The sequence below is a fragment of the Marmota marmota genome, unplaced genomic scaffold (genome assembly GCF_001458135.2).
Source record: "Marmota marmota marmota unplaced genomic scaffold, marMar, whole genome shotgun sequence".
Lineage (NCBI taxonomy): Eukaryota > Metazoa > Chordata > Mammalia > Rodentia > Sciuridae > Marmota > Marmota marmota.
In genome coordinates this window covers 32,126,319-32,144,522 of record NW_026000249.1, presented here as the reverse complement: position 1 = coordinate 32,144,522, position 18,204 = coordinate 32,126,319, and the positions used below count along the sequence as shown (strand labels likewise).

The 18,204-nt window shown below is 34.9% G+C and overlaps 1 long non-coding RNA gene and 1 pseudogene across 1 annotated transcript in view; one reads left to right on the top strand and one right to left on the bottom strand.

Annotated features, from left to right (window-relative positions):
* Window positions 1-6,941, bottom strand: part of LOC125614082 — a 26,549-nt gene extending 19,608 nt beyond the window's left edge. Inside the window, exon 1 of the long non-coding RNA XR_007344723.1 lies at window positions 5,983-6,941. This is a non-coding gene — a long non-coding RNA (uncharacterized LOC125614082). The remainder of the gene's footprint in view (window positions 1-5,982) is intronic.
* A 5,932-nt stretch (window positions 6,942-12,873) lies between these two features.
* LOC107144374 lies at window positions 12,874-13,548 on the top strand (annotated as a pseudogene).
* Window positions 13,549-18,204: the final 4,656 nt, after the last annotated feature.

Sequence of the window (18,204 nt, the reverse complement as noted above, 5' to 3'; positions counted from 1 at the left end):
TTTTTTTTTTTTTTTTTTTTTTTTTTTTTGGAGAGAGAGAGAGAGAGAGAAAATGAATTTTAATATTTATTTTTTAGTTATTGGCGGACACATCATCTTTGTTTTTGTATGTGGTGCTGAGGATCGAACCCGGGCCGCACGCATGCCAGGCAAGGGCGCTACATTTAGCCTTTGTTTTCTTGGGGATTGGCTTATTTCACTTAGCACAATAGTCTCCAGCTCCATCCATTCACCAGCAAATGTCATAATTTCATTCTTCTTTAAGGCTGAGAAATATTCCATCGTACATATACCACATTTTCTTCATCCATTCATCTTTTGAAGGGCATCTAGGTTAGTTCCACAGTGTAGCTATTGTGATTTGAGCTGGTATAAACATTGATATGGCTGCATTACTGTAGTATGCTGATTTTAAGTCCTTTGGGTATAGACCAAGGAGTGGGATAATTGGGTCAAATGGCAGTGTCATTTCAAGTTTTCTAAATAATGTCCATACTCCTTAGTTGCACTAATTTGCAGTCCCACCAGCAATGTATGAGTGCCTTTCTCCCCACATCCTCACCAGCATTTACTATTACTTATATTCCTGATAACTGCCATTCTAACTAGAGATGGAATCTCAAGATATTTTTAAATTTTCATTTCTCTAATCGCTAGAGATGTTGAACATTTTTGTGTGTGTATGTTGATTGATTGTACTTCTTCTGTGAACTGTCTGTTCGGTTCCTTTGCCCATTTATTGACTGGGTTATTTGGTTTTGGGTGCTAAGTTTTCTGAGTTTTTTAATATAGCTTGGAAAGTAATTCTCTATCTGAGGTGCAGGTGGCAAAGATTCTCTCTCATTCTGTAGGTTCTCTTTTACATTCATGATTATTTCCTTTGCTGAGAATAAGCTTTTCAGTTTGATACCATGCCATTTGTTGATTCTTGATTATACTTCTTTCACTTTAGGAGTCTAGTTAAGGAAGTTGGATCCTAAACAACATGATGTAGATTTGGGCCTACATTTTGCTCTATTAGGCACAGGGTCTCTGGTCTAATGACTAAGTCCTTGATATACTTTTGAGTTCAGTTTTGTGCAGCATGAGATGAGATTAACTTCATTTTGCTACACATGGATTTCCAGTTTTCCCAGCACCATTTGTTGAGGAGGTTATCTTTTTTCCAGTGTATGTTTTTGGGGCCTTTGTCTTGGATGAGGTAACTGTACTTATATGGGTTTGTCTCTGTCTTCTATTCTGTACCACTGGTCTACATGTCTGTTTTGGTGCCAATACCATGCTGTTTTTGTTACTATGGCTCTGTAGTATAATTTAATGTCTGGTATTGTGAGGCCTCCTTCTTTGCACTTCTTGCTAAGGATTGCTTTGCCTCTTCTGGGTCTCTTATTTTTCCAAATAAATTTCAGGACTGCTTTTTTATTTCTATGAAGAACATCATTGGGATTTTAATAGGAATTGCATTAAATCTGTATATAGCTTTTAGAAGTATGGCCATGTTGAAAATGTTAATTCTTCATATATAAGAACATGGGAGATCCTTCTATCTTCTAAGGTCTCCTTCAGTTGCTTTCTTGAGTGTTCTGTAATTCTGATTGTAGAGGTCTTCTCTTTTGTTAGACTGATTCAAAAAAAAAATTTTTTTTGAGACCACTGTGAATGGGGTTGTTTCCCTAATTTCTCTTTCAGCTGATTCATCACTGATGTACAGAAACACAGTTAGATTTATGAATGTTAATTTTATATCCTGCTACTTTGCTAAATTCATTCATGAGTTATACAAGTTTTATGGAATAGTTTTTTGGGGGGGTCTTCTAAATACAGACTCATGTTTTCGGCAAATAGGGATAGTTTGAATTCTTCTCTATTTGTATCCCTTTAATTTCTTTCTTCTATCTAAATGCTCTGGCTAGAGTTTCCAGAACGATGTTGAATAGAAGTGGTGAAAGAAGGCATTCCAGTCTTGTTCCAGTTTTTAGAGGGAATGCTTTCAATTTTTCTCCATTTAGGATGATACTAGCCTTGGGTTTAACATATATAGTTTTTACAATGTTGAGGTATGTTCCTGTTATCCCTAGTTTTTCTAATGTTTTGAACATGAATAGACGCTGTATTCTGTCCGATGCTTTTTCTGCATTTATTGAGATAATCATATGATTCTTCTCTTTTGATGTCTGTTGATGTGATGAATTAAATTATTTATTGATTTTTGTAGGTTTAACCAACCTTGCATCCCTGGAATGAACCCAACTTGATCGTGGTGTACTATTTTTTTAATATGTTTTTGTATGCAATTTGCCAGAATTTTATTAAAAATTTTTTGCATCTATGTTCATCAGGGATATTGGTCTGAAGTTTCCATTCCTTGATATGCTGTCTGGTTTTGGTAGCTTCATAAAATGAGTTTGAAAGGATTCCCTCCTTTTCTATTTTATGGAATAATTTTGAGTAATGGTGTTAATTCTTCTTTGAAGGTCTGGTAGAACTCAGCTGAGAATCCATCTGATACTTGGCTTTTCTTAGCTGATAGGTTTCTGATGGCAATTTCTATTTCCTTGCTTGAAATTAATCTGCTTAAATTTTCTATTTCCTCCTGTTTCAACTGGGTAGATCACATGAGTCTAGAAATTTGTCAATGTCTTCAAGATTTTTCTATTAGAGTATAAATTTTCAAAATGGTTTCTTAAATTATCAGTATTTCAACAGTGTCCATTGTGGAATTTTCTTTTTCACCCCAAATTTTAGTAATTTGATTTTTCTCTCTTTCTCTTCATTAGTGTAACTAAGGGTTTACCAATTTTATTTATTTATTCAAAGAACCAACTTTTTGTTTTGTTGTTTTGAATTTCAACATTTTTTAACAAGAGAAGAGTTACTAAAAATGACAACCTTAAGCATTATTGTCTCTTAATGACATGGCTATTTCTGTACTTATATACCAGACCTCACCTTCAGATGTTTTTAAATTCCATTTATTATTTTTAAAAAGTGAATTTACACATCAATTCAAAAGGGTATGTATACTGAAAAGTCTCTGAGTCCTGGCCTCAAACATTAAGTTCCCTTTCCCGTAAGTTAACAAATATTTTTTAAAATGCCTACCATGTTCTATTGCACACATATATTAAGCACAAGTATTTGTCTACTTTACTGTTAATATTTACATATTTATATAAACATTATTTTGGAACTTGCTTCAGATTCTAGATGTCTCAGATATTCTCTCTATATTCTTCTTTGTTAATAGAATCCCTAAACCTAATTGCACATATTTATATAGAAAAAAGGCAGATTTGCAACAATTCCTGCAGTTATGGCCTGCTGATCTAGTTCTGTCCAATGGGATATAAGGCAAAAAGACAGACTGTGCTTCAGCCCCTCTTCTCCCTACCATCTGACCAGATGGCACGAGCTTTGGTAATGCTCAAGACTATGAGGTAGATGCCACAGCTGAAAATGGCATAGTAGGAAAATAGATGCCCATGTTACTGAACAATAACATTCCAGTGAGGCCTGAAATTACTGCTTCTGAGAATTCTTTATTTTCCTTTAAATAGATTTTTTTTATTTGTTCTAATTTGTTATACATGACAGCAGAATGCACTTTGATACATCTTACATAGATGGATTATAATTTCTCATTCTTCTGGTTGTACATGATGTAGAATCCCTCTAATTATAGTCATATAGGTACACTGGGTAGTAATGTGCGAGTGTGAATCATTCTACTATCCTTCCTACCCCTGTGCTCCCTCCCCTCTACCTAATCTAAAGTAACTCTATTCTTCCCTAGCACCCCCACACACATTGTGAATTAGCATCTACATATCAGAGAAAACATTTGGCCTTTTGTTTTTTGGGATTAGTTTATTTTGTTTGGCTTAGCATGATATTCTCTAGCTCCATCCATTCACCAGCAAATGCAGTCCCAGCAGAAATGTATGAATGTGCCTTTTTCCTCACATCCTCACCAACATTTATTGTTGCTTGTATTCTTGATAATTGCCATTCTGAGCAGGGTGAGAAGAGTTGTTTGATTTGCATTTCTCTAATTGCTAGAGACACTGAACATTTCTTCATATATTTGTTGACTGATTGTATTTCTTCTTCTGTGAAGTGTCTCTTCAGTTCCTAAGCCCATTTATTGATTGGGTTATTTGGGGGTTTTTGGTATTAAGTTTTTTGAGTTCTTTATATATCCTAGAGATTAATGCTCTCATCTGAGGTGCAGGTGTAAAGATTTCTCCCATTCTCTAAGCTCTCTCTTCATGTTATTGATTGTTTCCTCTGCCAAGAAGAAGCTTTTTAATATGAATCCATCCCAGTTTTTGATTCTTGATTTTACTTCTTACACTTTAGGAGTCTTGTTAGGAGGAAATCAGATCCTAGGTAGGACCAACATGATGAAGATTTGCGTCTACTTTTTCTTCTATTAGGCATGGAGTCTCTGTTCTGGTGCCTAAGTCTTTTATCTACTTTGAGTTGAGTTTTGTGCAGGGTGAGAGATAGGGGTTTAATTTCATTTGTTACATGTCGCTTCCCAAGTCTTTAAGAGATAAAAATAAGTGTATCACCCTCTTTACTCATGAAAAGGGGAGGGGAGCAACAGCCTATGACATAATCATTAACACATTCAAGAAGGATGAAGGGAAGCAAACACAGAAACCTAATTAACTGTCACCCATAGCTAACATTTGAAAGAAGATAAAGGAATTTTATATATCTGTTATGCTACCCTATCCCACTCTTTCCTGTTTTCAACTAATACACATCTTTTGCATCACAATAGTCCGTATAGCAAAAATTAAAAACATAAGTCTCAGTTACAGACTTCTCAATATCTCTGAACTACTACTCTGCACTCATGTGATATGCTGAATGCTAATGGATAAGCAAGCATTATTTGAAAAATGATCCCAGCACTTTACCATTCTTTTCAAATAAACTATTTAAAACACTATGCTATTGCAAACTATTCTCACAACTTCACTACTGAACTCAGACTAGACAATTGGTCGTTAAAGTATTGATAGCTAATATTTATATTCTTGATATGTACTAAGCTCTACATCAGAACTTTACCATATACTTATTTCCTTTAAACCTGGCAATTTTTATATGATGAAGTCTATTATCCTTACTTCACTGATAGGAAAACTTAGTCATAAAGAAAGTAAATTCTGTGCTCAAGATCACAGTGATACTAACCAGCCAAGGGTACTTTCCAACAGCAAGGCTCCAGAGCCTCTGAGCAGTAAAGTATTCAAAGGGGGCCATGCCTAGGGACCTGAAGTGATATTAAGAAAGAGAACCTCCATGGGACTGGTAAAGTGGCTCAGTAGTACAGCATTTGCTTGGCATATGTAAGGCTCTGGGTTCAATCCCCAGGACCACAGAAGGAACGAAACAAACCTCCATAATTAGCTCTTCCTCATATACTTCTACACACTGGACCTCTCCCCTACTCTTGTCTCTATAACAAGCAGAAAAGCAGCACCTAAGATCTCCATTTCCCCACTCTCCCCATTACACGAAAGACAACCTCAGTTCTTTTTCTCACCTTTCTTTATTTTAAATCATTGTAAAAAACAATCGTGGATTGGTGTAGATCAGTGGTAGAGAGCTTGCCTAGCATGAGTGAGGCCTGGGTACAATCCCGGAATCTCAATTTGAGGTGGGGTGGAGGAGACAGAATCATCATTTTTATTAAGACACATCCAAAGGGGAGGAGAACTTCCCATATTTAAAAGCCACCTGCTGCAGAAAAATAACACACTATTACACACACACACACACACACACACACACACATACACGAATGTATATATAATATACCACTTCAGAAATTGGCCAAAACTATACTGTTCTATTGTGTACTTGCACAAATATACAAGAACAAATTCCATTATTATGTATAATTATAATGCACTACAAAACTCACATAAATGCCAATAATAATAATACACCAATTCAGAATCATACTCTGGGTTTCCCATCTCACCTTCTCTCTCACACACACATGCTCCCACCATGATGACACCACGCAGGATCTTCACCAGAGCAATAGCCACCATGCTTTTTGACCTCCAAAACTTGAGGAAAATCAATCTATTTTCTTCATAAGCATCCAACCTCAAGTATTTTATTACAGCAACAGAAAACAACACTAATACCTAGAGGTAGAAAGAGATAACCTTACAGTAATCTTTCTCTATCATTCCATCTGGGACACATTAAATGCAGAGATTAAAAAATATACACATACAAACAAAACCTATCTCCAGCAAAATTATGTAGACTGTTTTCATGAAGGTAAAATACCTTATCTATTATGCTTGCTGTGTCCTAGACACATATGTGTTCAAAATAATATCTTAGGTAGCAAAATATGCATTCCCTTTGCCTTATAAATAAATGCACAGGAAAAGATAGAGCAAGCACTTCAGAGTGCATGAAAGGACTGAAAAAAATAATCTGCTTAGTTTTATAATTTTTAAAATATAGCAGGCAATTAGATACATTTATTGAATGAAGAAAAACTCTACAACTAGAAAAACTAACAAGGGTCTCTCCCCCAAAGAAATGTTTTACCTCCCTACCACCAAAAATCTAAATACACCCTTTCAGACTTCATATCTTCATATGCATATAGATGGATGGAGAGAGAGGGAGGGAGGGAGGGAGGATGGATCAGGGTTTTTTTGGTGGCAGGGTGAGATACCATACCGGGGATTGAGCTCAGGGGCACTCGACCACTGAGCCACATCCCCAGACCTATTTTGCATTTTATTTCTCGCTTTTGCTAAGGCTGGCTTTGAACTCAAGATCCTCCTGCCTCAGCCTCTGGAGCTGCTGAGATTACAGGCATGTGCCACCACGCCCAGCCACAAATAAACCTTTAGTCACAGTTTGGGAACCATTTCACGCAATTTCCAAAATACTGATTATATACTCTGGTTTCTCTTCAGATCGTATAAATCTTTCGCCTTTTACCAAAATACTGATTACATTGCAATTATCTTTTCTTATATATAGTACAAATCTTTATATCTAATTTTATGAACTACTTCTTTCATTCAATGTATTAACTATTTTCCACATCAAAACAAACAGATCTCAAAATTAACATCTGCCTGGTGTTTTACTGAACAGTTAAACGATAATTTATTTCTACTAAAGAGTATGTGGTTGTTAACCAAGTCTCTATTTCCCTATGAACATAATTTAGCAAATTTATATTTCTTTAAATTCCAATCAAATGAAAAGCACAATTTAAGCTTTTGATAAGCCCACAAGCAAAGCTCAACAAATAAATCCTCTATCAGTAATGCTCATTTTCAGTTCTCTAATTCTTTCCCAATATTTAATAGCTAAATTTATTATTTTTTTCAAGACTTATCAACCTGTTTAAAAGGCTGTGTCCAGTTCTCTATTGGGTTGTAGACAGTTCTTTTCCTAAATTGTATATGGGGTAGGGGGGTGAGGGCACAGACTGGGCACTGAACCCAGGGCCTCTCTACTACTGAGCTACATCCCCAGCCCCAACTTTATTTTCTTTTTCTTTCTCTCTTTCTCTCTCTCTCTCTGACAGGTTCTCACTAAATTGTAGAAACTGACCTTGAACTTGTGCTCTTCCTGCCTCAGCCTCCCAAGCTGCTGGAATTACAAGCTTGTGCTACCATGCCCAGTAGGTACTATTTATATATAATATTACAGGATATCTTTCCCCAGGATAGTCAAAGCCTCTCAGAACACTTGTGTATATTTACTATCACCCATCTTAAGTGCCCTCAACAGTTTCTCCCAGTAATTAGTACAATGAATTTTTCATTTATGGAAAATTTACTGAAAATTTAAAATATGAAACAAAACACAGTGGCAAGTGGGTGTGCACAAAGTTTGTGGGGTTTGTTGGTTTTTAAGACAGGGTCTTGCTAAATTGCCTCAAATTTGTGATCCTCCTGCTTTAGCTTCCGAGTAGCTAGTATTACAGGCATGTGCCACCACGCCCAGAGCCACACAAAGTTCTCAACCTGAACTTAACCTAGCAATGAAGTTGCACAGGCAATACCAAAGTGATGGGTATACCTGCATGAACCTAAGTTTGGAGGCCTCATCCAGGGGACAGAACACAAAGCCTGGAGGCCACTCAAGAATGCAGTCAAACAAGATACCCTCCAAATAACCCCGGGACGTCAATGGATTAACATCTTCAATTTAAGTGTAAACTAAAATAATAAAACAATGTTTAAATGTTATTTTAAAACTGACCTTCAAAGGCAAGGAAAACTGCCCACCCTCTATGCCAATGAGTGGAAAAGAAAATATGAGTACATGAACCATAAGCAGATTAAATTCATTCAATCTAGGTAGAACATACAAACTTCAGAAAAGAATTACAGCAATCCAAAGTATAGACCAAAATCAAATACACTATTATCACATGCCAGGTCTAAAAGAAAGCCTACAGTTTAAAACAAAATAAACTCTTCTTGTCCAAATTTGCTATATCTGGAAAGGGAAAAAGGCAGAAAAAAAGGTGATTTACATGTCTATATTAAAATAAATAATTGTTTAATGTAATATTTTAATTGCAATGGATGTAAATGGGATAAATATGCTATGTAAGAAAAAAATCCAGATTTATGTAATTTATAAGACATACCAAACCAGAAAGATTTGCAGGGGAAAAAAAATACTGAAAAAGAAATGCTATGCAACTATTAACAAAGTTGGTGCTATATCACATGTACATTACAATAGAAATAAAGAGAAACTGTTACATAAGTAAACAGTTTATTTATTACAGAAATAAAGAACTGTTACATAAGTAAAAAGTAAATTAGCAACAGAGTGAAGAGCTCAGAAACAGAACTTACATATATGGAAACTTATAACAAAATGGGCAAACATTAACTGAATTAAAATATGGTGATGAGCCAGTAAGTTATTTCTAAAGGAAGAAAACAAATATTAAAAGAATTTGTACCCACATATACAAAACCCTATTCTAGATTGATTAAAGACATAAATGTAAAAGGCCAAACTACATAAATCTTTAAGAAGAAAATATCTTCGACATAGAGTTTATGGTAAGATTTCTGTAAAAAAATAAAATAAACAAAAGGTGTATATCTAGAGAAAAAAGGTTGACAGATTACTTCGACAACATCAACATTCAGAAGTTTGTATTCAGATCTTTATTTTAAAATCAGTGAAATAAACACCAATCCGTTAGTCTCAGAAGGAACCTTAAATCCAGATTTTCCATATAAGACAAACATTTGGATTACTGAAGTGACAATCTTCTTGACATCTCAATCTTCCACTTCAGAAGGAACTTTGAGACTTAAAAAATTCTTATGTCTCTGGACTTCTGCTTCTAGTCGAGATTCAATAAAAAAAGGGGACCAAACAATGAAATGCCAGAAAAAAAAAAGGTGACACATAAGTGTTTAGATATCAGAGAATGTGTGACAATAATCCCTGAGAAAGAGAAAACAAAGAAGGAGTTCTAAAATTACCCCAAGCTTACTGCCTCCATAGACTTGTTAGGTTGCTGCACATGTATGGAAAACTTCTTAGATGCTGGAATAAAGTAGAACATCTTTATAGATACTGAATAGAAAAGGGAGGAAAAACCAGTCAAAAAATACTTTTTAAATGAAGATAAAAGTATAATTTTTCAGATACACAAAATTCATCACCTGAAAAAATTCATCACCATCAGCTCTAAAATCTAAGAAATGTGAAAAGAAATTCTCAGACTGAAGGAAAATAACACCAAATAAAAATGTTGATCCACACAATGGAAGGGAGAGCACTGAAAATTCTAGGTACAAAGGTAATTATAACAGACATTTCTCTGAATTTTTAGAGCCTCCTTAAAACTCAATTAACCAAAGAAATCTAACCCCCCAAAACCATAAAAATCCTATAAATAATTGAGTTTAGGGCTAGGGAATGTGGTTCAGTGCCAAAGCACTTGCCTAGCTTATATTGGGCCCTGGGTTCGATTTCTAGCAAAATGAATGAATGAATGAATGAGTGAATGGGATGCAAGGTTAACATACAAAAATAAATTATATTTCTATACACTAAAAAGGAAAATCTGGAAACAAATTCCAAAACACCACTTACAATATAGCTCCAAAAATATGAAATATATGGGTATAATTCTAACAAAATATGTACAGCAGATCTGTATATGGCTGGAAAAACTATAAAACACTGGTGAAAAGGTTCAAAGAAGACCTAATAAGTGCAGAGAGATTAACATGTTCATGAATTAGAAGACTAAAATATTCCCAAACTACTTTATAGATTTAATGAAATTCAGGTCAAAATCCCAGAAGGACTTTTTATAGATACAAATAAGAGGATTATAAAACTTACATAGAAAGGCAAAGGAACCAAAACAATTTTGAAGAAGAATAAGTTTAGAGGACAACATGTCCTAATCTCAGGATAAAGCTATAGCAGTCAATTAAAACCATGATGCAATACTACTACATACCTATTTGAAAGCCTAAATTTTCAGAAAATTATAATACCAAGTGTTCATTAAGATGCAGAACTGGAGCTCTCATACCCTGCTAGTGAAGATGCAAAGTGTCCCTCGAACACAGGCTGACAATAAGTACAAAGTTAAACATACATCATGTGACCTGGAAATCCTACTCCCAAGTATTTTCCTTAAAAAAAAAAAAAGCGAAAACGTATGCTTATACCAAAATCTGTATGTACATGACTTTAAAGGATCTTTATCCATAATCACTGAAAACTGGAAATAAGCCCAATATCCATCAATAGGTAAATGAATACACTGTGGCACACCTATATAATGGAATTCTATTTAACAAAAAGGGATGCACTAATGATATAGCATGAAAAAATATCAAAGGAATTATACTGATGGAATGAAGCCCATCTCAAAAGACCACAGAGTACATACATTTGTCTAAACTCAAACTCTTAAATGAGTGAAATTTAAAAATGTAAATTATACCAAAAAAATTTAACTTTAAAATGTGATCAAAATACAATAACAACGTGCTGTGGGGTTTATAAAGTACATAGAAGTAAAATATATAACAATACAAAGACCAGGAGGAGAGAAACAGAAGCATATTCTTATAAGATCCATATTATATAAAATGGTATATTATTATTTAAAGATACACTACAATTTAAAAGTTAAAGAAGAAACAACTGATAAATGTAATACTCAAGATGAATATACAAGTCAATTATATTCTTATATACCAGCAATGAACTAGAATTTTAAACTTTTTTTATAAATTTATAATAGCATCACATACACAAACAAAAAGTAAATAAATCTAACAAAAAAATATTCAGAATCCGTGTGTTGAAATAATAAAATACTGATGAAAGAAATCAAAGAATGTTCAAAACAGAGACATATGATACTGACAAATAGAAAGATCATCATTAATGTCTGTTCTCCTTAATTTGACATACAGATTCAAGGCAATCCCATTCAAATTCTCAGCATGCTTTTTCTATACATATTGAGATATGACTATAATTTATATGGAAAGCAAAAGAAGTAGAATACTCAAAACAACTAAGAAAAAGAATTAAGTCAAAGGATTCATATCATCCAATTTTAAGACTTTATACAATAAGCTGTAACATCAACGCAATACTGGTGAAAGAAAAACATAGATCAACAGATAGCCCAGAAACTGATCTACAGTAATATAGTCAGCTAGTTTTTGACAAGATGCACAGGCGATTCAATAGGAAAAAAAGATAGTCTTACAACAGATGATGATGGAACAATTAGAAGCCAAGTGCAAAAAATAATGAATCTAAACACATACTTCGTAAAAGAGAGATAAAGATATTTGCAGAAGGCAAACCCATATGCAGAGGGGAAAAAATGATCAAGAAAAGTCAGCCATGCAGGAAGGTATGACAAAGAAAAGACTAAACATGCAGATGACAACTTTTGTGGGGAGAGGCTGTACTAGAGACTGAACCCAGGGGCATTTTGAGTTTGTCACTGAGCTACATCCTCAGCCTTTTCTTCTTTTCTGCCCCAAGACAGTGTCTAGCTAAGTTGCCCAGGCTAACCGTGAAACCTGTAATTTTCCTGACTCAGCATCCCAAGTAGCTGGGATTACAAATGTGAACCACCATACTCAACTGTATATGACAATGTTAAAGATAATACTGTGTGTAAAACATAGAGTTCATATATAGAGCAAGGATAGAATGGGGATGGAAAGTATAGGCATTAACACTTGCATTGCCTAAGGGAAGAAGTACCAATTAGACTTTGATAAATCAAAACTACAGCTCTTCTCAAAGTGTAGGTCATGGACAACTGGGGATCTCTAAAACTTCAGGTCTATTAGGTCAAAATTATTTTCATTATAATATTAAGGGTTTTTTCCTCTTTTTAATTGTAATTGACATTTATAATGATGATACAAAAGAAATGATGAACAAATCTGCTAGAACCTCAGCAGGAATCAGGACAGAGGCATCAAACTGAATACTACATAATCATCATATTTTTAACCACCTAGGACTTGTAGCTTTTGGGAGTTTCTTTCTTGCTTTTGTTTTGTTTTTACCACGGCACCTGGCTGTTTCTTGTTTTTTTTTTTTTTTTGTTTGTTTGTTTTTTTGCTTTTGGTGGGGGTTTTTTAGTTGTTTTTTTAGTTACAGATGTACACAATACCTTTATTTATTTTTTCTGTGGTGCCAAGGATCAGACACACTGCTTCACACGTCCTTAGCAAGTACTCTACCACTGAGCTACTACCGCAGACCTGGTTCTTGTTTTTTAATGCCAGTTTCATTTAAGAATATCCTCAATGTTCCTTTTAGCCACCAAAGATGCCAAAAGGAAAGATAACCAAAGGTAAGAGACTGGCCCCAGCGCCTGCTGCTGTGAAGAAGCAAACAAAAAAGAAGGTGGTAAAAGTCCTCTCCATTTGAGAAAAGACCTAAGATTTTGGGAACTGGCTAGAACATACAACCCAAAAGGGACCTCACCAGCTTTGTCAAATGGCAAAAGGACTAACCTCTACACACAGGTCAAAGTACCTACTGCAATTAACCAGTTTGCCCAGGGTTTATTTAGATCATGGAACAGCTACCCAACTGCTTAAGAAGCCAATCAACAAGTACAGACCAGAGACAAAAGCAAGAGAAGAAGCAGAGACTGTTGGCTGGGCTGAAAGGAAAGCTGCCAACAAAGAGTATGTCCCCACTAAGAGAGCGCCTGTCCCTGGAGCAGAGGTTAACACTATCACTACCTTGATGGAAAACAAGGCAACATAGCTGGTGATGATTTCTCATGATGTGGATCCCATCCAGCAGACTGTTTTCCCGTCTTCCCTATATTATAAGATGGGAGTTCCCTAATATTTAATCGAGGAGAAGGCCAGACTAGAACATTTAGCCCACAGAAAGACGTGCACCACGGTTGCCTTCACACACATTAGCACAGAAGGCAAAGTAGTGCTAGCTACATAGGTGGAAGCTATCAGGACCAATAACAAAGTCTGATGTGATGGGATCTGCTATCACCAGGAAGGCAATGTCCTGGATCTAAAAATCTGTCAATTAATCGAGTTAAATGTACACTATTGAGTTTTCAAAACACAAAAATAATTTTTAAAAAATCTCCTTTTGGAAAAATAAAAGCATATCCTTGATGAAATTGCAAAAAAAATTCATTTCATTAAATGCCAACCCTTGAACACAAATTATTTTTAATTATCTTTGTGATGAGTTGAGAACTTTATTTAAGGCACTTCTACTCCATAGTGAAGTACAATATCTCCACTGTATTAAAGGAGAGTATGCACATGATTAAGTTATAAACTGAACTAGCCTCTTTTTTCATGCAATGACATTTTTACAAAGAAAGGATAACTAACAAACTATGCTTATTCAGACCTGAATAAATGAATTGTCATTCTAAGCAAGGCAACTAACAGTATTTGTTACCAACAATAAAGTTTGAGATTTCAAGCAAATACCAGAATTTTGGAAACCTCATCCACTACTACAGTGAGCTTGACGACTTCCTCAAATTTAAAGGTCTTTCTGATGAAATTGATGGTGACCTTAATGAATGCCCCAGTACCACCAACCAACTTCCCCCAATGCCTTTCCCCCCAGTGCTCAGAATGGAATCCAGGGCCCAGGACATGCTAGGCAAGAGCTCTACCACTGAGGCATACCCCCAGCTCTGAATGCATTTTTTAAACATGGCATAATTAATATGTTATTAACATACTTATAGTTAATAAGTATGTTAATGTTTGGAATAACTGGTGGTACTCTCCTACTTTCATGTTCACTCAACTGCCCCAAACCAAAAATGTAACCATTGATATTTCTTCAATCCATTAAAAACATCTCCTATTCAGGGTTACAATATCATTTCAATATCTACAAAACCTAAAATCTGTATGTATCTTTCCAACCTCAAAAACTAAAATATAAAATAAAACAAAAAAACTAAGTCAGTACATTATCAATTCACTGCTACTCCCCAAGGCACAATTCAGCATTAATAAATCATGCAGAGTTATAACAAAATTAGATCATTTATGGTGCACTCTAAGTAATTTGTTACTATGATTAAAGGGTTAACAAAACAAAACCCTTTCTCTATGGACAAGTCTGTGTCAGTTGTGTTACTAGCAACATTCATAACACTCACCACAGTAAATATTATCCCTGATTGGTGAAATAAATCCAGAATAAGAGAACTGCAAATGAACTGTAGGATGCCAAAGCTCTGGGATTCTCTCAGAATCGTAGCACTTTTAACTGAGCATTTCTTCTGTAGACATGTGGGAAATACACCTATAAATTGTTACAAAAGATACTGGTTCCTAAACTAGGCATGGAAGACTGACAAAATATGAACTTTCATGAGAAAAGATTAAATATCTTTTTTGGATAAAAAGATGTGTCAAAGATGTGGAAAGGAAGCTAAGTGTCTCTGCATTATCTGAGTGGGCCCTAAATGTACTATCCTTTTATAGGAAAGGCAGGAGTTTACAGACTCACAAAGGAGAAGGTATGGAATTGATTCTCCACTATAGCCTCTGGAATATGACCCTACTAATTAATTTCTCACACCTTCTGGCCTCCAGAACTGTGAGAGAATAAACTTCTGGGTTTTCAAAAACCCATTTTGTGCTAATCTGTTAAAGCAACCACAGAAAAATAATAAAACAGAATAGTTCTGCACCCACCCATCTGAGTCTCATTCGCATACCTAAGCTGCAATTCATGGACCAAAAACTAGCCCCTGGACTACAGAAAGGATTCCCAGGGAAGAGCAATGCCTAACACTGCTCCACTGACATACTGTTTACTGTCCAATATTGTTCAGTCAATAGGACCGAATCAATGTGACTCGATCAGGTCCTACTTGTCTGATTGCTGAGCCTAAGTCTCCCCAGTGAACATTGCAGTTACTAATGATACTTATAGTGCCACATTGCCCAAATGCTTCATGCTTTTTAATGACCTCAGAACTAAGTGCTGTAGATAAAAAGTGTGGGCTCTGGAACCTGGCTGAGATTTTAGCTTCATACTGTGTAGCACTGGAGAAGTCACTTAATGTCTCTGTACTATGTAAAATGTGAATATTTTTGAGCAACTACCTCATAGGATTACTGTAAGGATTAAATGAGTCTCTACCACAATTTAAGATTTCAAACAAAAATTAGAATTTTGGAAAACTTGTATCTGCCACCACAGTGAACTTAATGAACTATGTGAATTATGATTCACAAATTGTATTTTTGCCACAAACGGCCTGTTTGTGGCAAAAATACAATTTGTTTACGATTCTAAAGTTAATTACTGTTTGCCTGTACATTGTTTGTGACTCCGGTTATATTTCTTCCTCATTCATGATGTTTTATACTTATGCTCCCCTTTATCCCTTCCCCAAGCCTTACTAGAGGTACATGTATTTTGCTCTTTCCAAACCAAACACTGGATTTTGTTATGAACACATTTTAAATGTTGTACCAAAAATCACTTAGAACCTTACAACAGGGTGAGGATGTGTGTGTTTTCACTAACTCTTGTATGCCCATGTTTCATTAAAAGAAAGATATGGCTTTCCAGGATTGTGCATAATCAAAAAAAAAAAAAAGGCCAGGTAAATATTACATATATTATAATAAAGGGGAAAAAATAATGGAGAACTATTTACCAACACAATGATATAAAACCAACAACCACCCCTACCAAATGTTTGTTTCCCCTTAAATAGTTCCTTAGACATATCATTTCTTCTTAGCTCAGTGCATTGGTTTATAAAATCTAGTATGCCAAAAATGACTCTGTTTCCTAACCCATCTACATAGGATCTACTGTTGTCTAAAATTCTATCATATACATAATTAGTGGCTTCATATTACCATCACCACTCCCTAAAAGTGTGTGTCTATCACTTCTCTAATTCTTGTATATTACTGGATAGGTACATTCTTGTAATCCCAACTACTCTGAAAGCTGAGGCAGGAAGATCACCAAGTTCAAGGCCAGCCTGGGCAACTTCTTGAGAATGTGTATCAAAATTTTAAAAAATAAAAAATAAAAAGGGCTAGGAATATATGTAGCTCGATGATAGGGTACCCCTAGATTCAGTTCCAAGTACTGCCCAAAACAAACAAACAAAAAAAAATTCTCATATATCTACCCCTAAGCCACATGGTAGGGTTGCCATTCTAAATCAGAGTCCTGTTAAATGGGCCTATTAAGGTATTTACTGGTAATTTCAAGTAACATCAATGAAAAAGTTAAACTAACATGCATTTCCCAGGTGGAAGAGACACAAACTTTCATACAGACCAAGGTATATCACCATGATTTTTCAGAACACTAGGTATAGATACAACACTAAAAGTTGAAGGAGGAGGAATGACAAGAAGAGAAAAATAGACTACATAGATCACATACAAAATGGCCCACCCTAAACAAATCTAGAAAAATGGAAGGCAAAGGAAATAATGGATTCAAATATTTCAAGGAAAATTATTTCCAATTTAATATAAGACAAACTCTCAATCAAGAGGAGAAAACAGAGAAAAGACATAAGAAACAGACCTCAACTAACAACAAAGTTTGTGAAACCTTACTCCTACAAAGATGATGAAAAGCCAAACATTGAAGAAGAAAAGGGGGCACCTGGCGGAATTTAGAAGAGGAAAAACTAATAGGTTTTTCAACGTATTTTTTAAATAGAAAAAAGTACTCAGAAGCACTTTTATTGTTGTTTTGCAAGGATTTGTAACAGACACAGAAAATTTAGGAAAGATTAAAACATTAAAAATGATAAAATTTTAAAAGTAAACATATATCTTCAATACACTTCTTATCTATCACTAGAAATACCAATACAAATGCTGATATACAGGAAAGATAGAGAAAAGAGAAAAGGTCAACTTTATCCCCTATAATAGTCAACAGAATGTAAATTGTGGTGGTGAGGGAATTACAGAAACAGCAGTATAAGCACATTATTTAGAAATACACAAGGTAAATACCAAAAGCAATAGTTACACATTGAAAGTGGTATCTCTGAGGAACAGTGAAAAACTGCTATTTTCACTAAAAGCCTTGCACAACCACTAGAAGTCTGTTTTTTAAAATGTGTACCTATATTTCCTAAATTTAAAAAATATACGTGGATAAGCCTTTGAATAAGGGGCTTAATAAATATTTACAATTAAATGGGTGGGATAGGAGAGAAGTGTGAAACTAAATGAAATAGGCAGAAAACGGCCAGTGAAATAAGAGGAAAATCAAAAGACTTTGTATGTCAAAAGTAAAAAGCTTTCGAGAAGGCAAAAACAGTTGAACATGCAAAATGGTGCTGAAAAGCCAATTAAGATATAAGTTAAAAAAAAATAAATAAGCAATCTGCCATGAACCTAAATGTCAATAAGACACAAAAAGTAACAGAAAAAGATTACTAGATTATCAGAAGCTACAGCAGTCTAGCTAAAACTGCAATGACCTAAATGGTATCACAAGACTATACCAGCAAGCTCCTCAGTTCAAAACAAATTGTAGGCCAAAGCAGGCATCCGTGTCTTGGTTCCAAGGTATTAAAATAAAACAAGGAAGATGGAAGAAGACCCCCTTCATTATACAGAATACAGGTATGACGATGTGAGGGGAAAA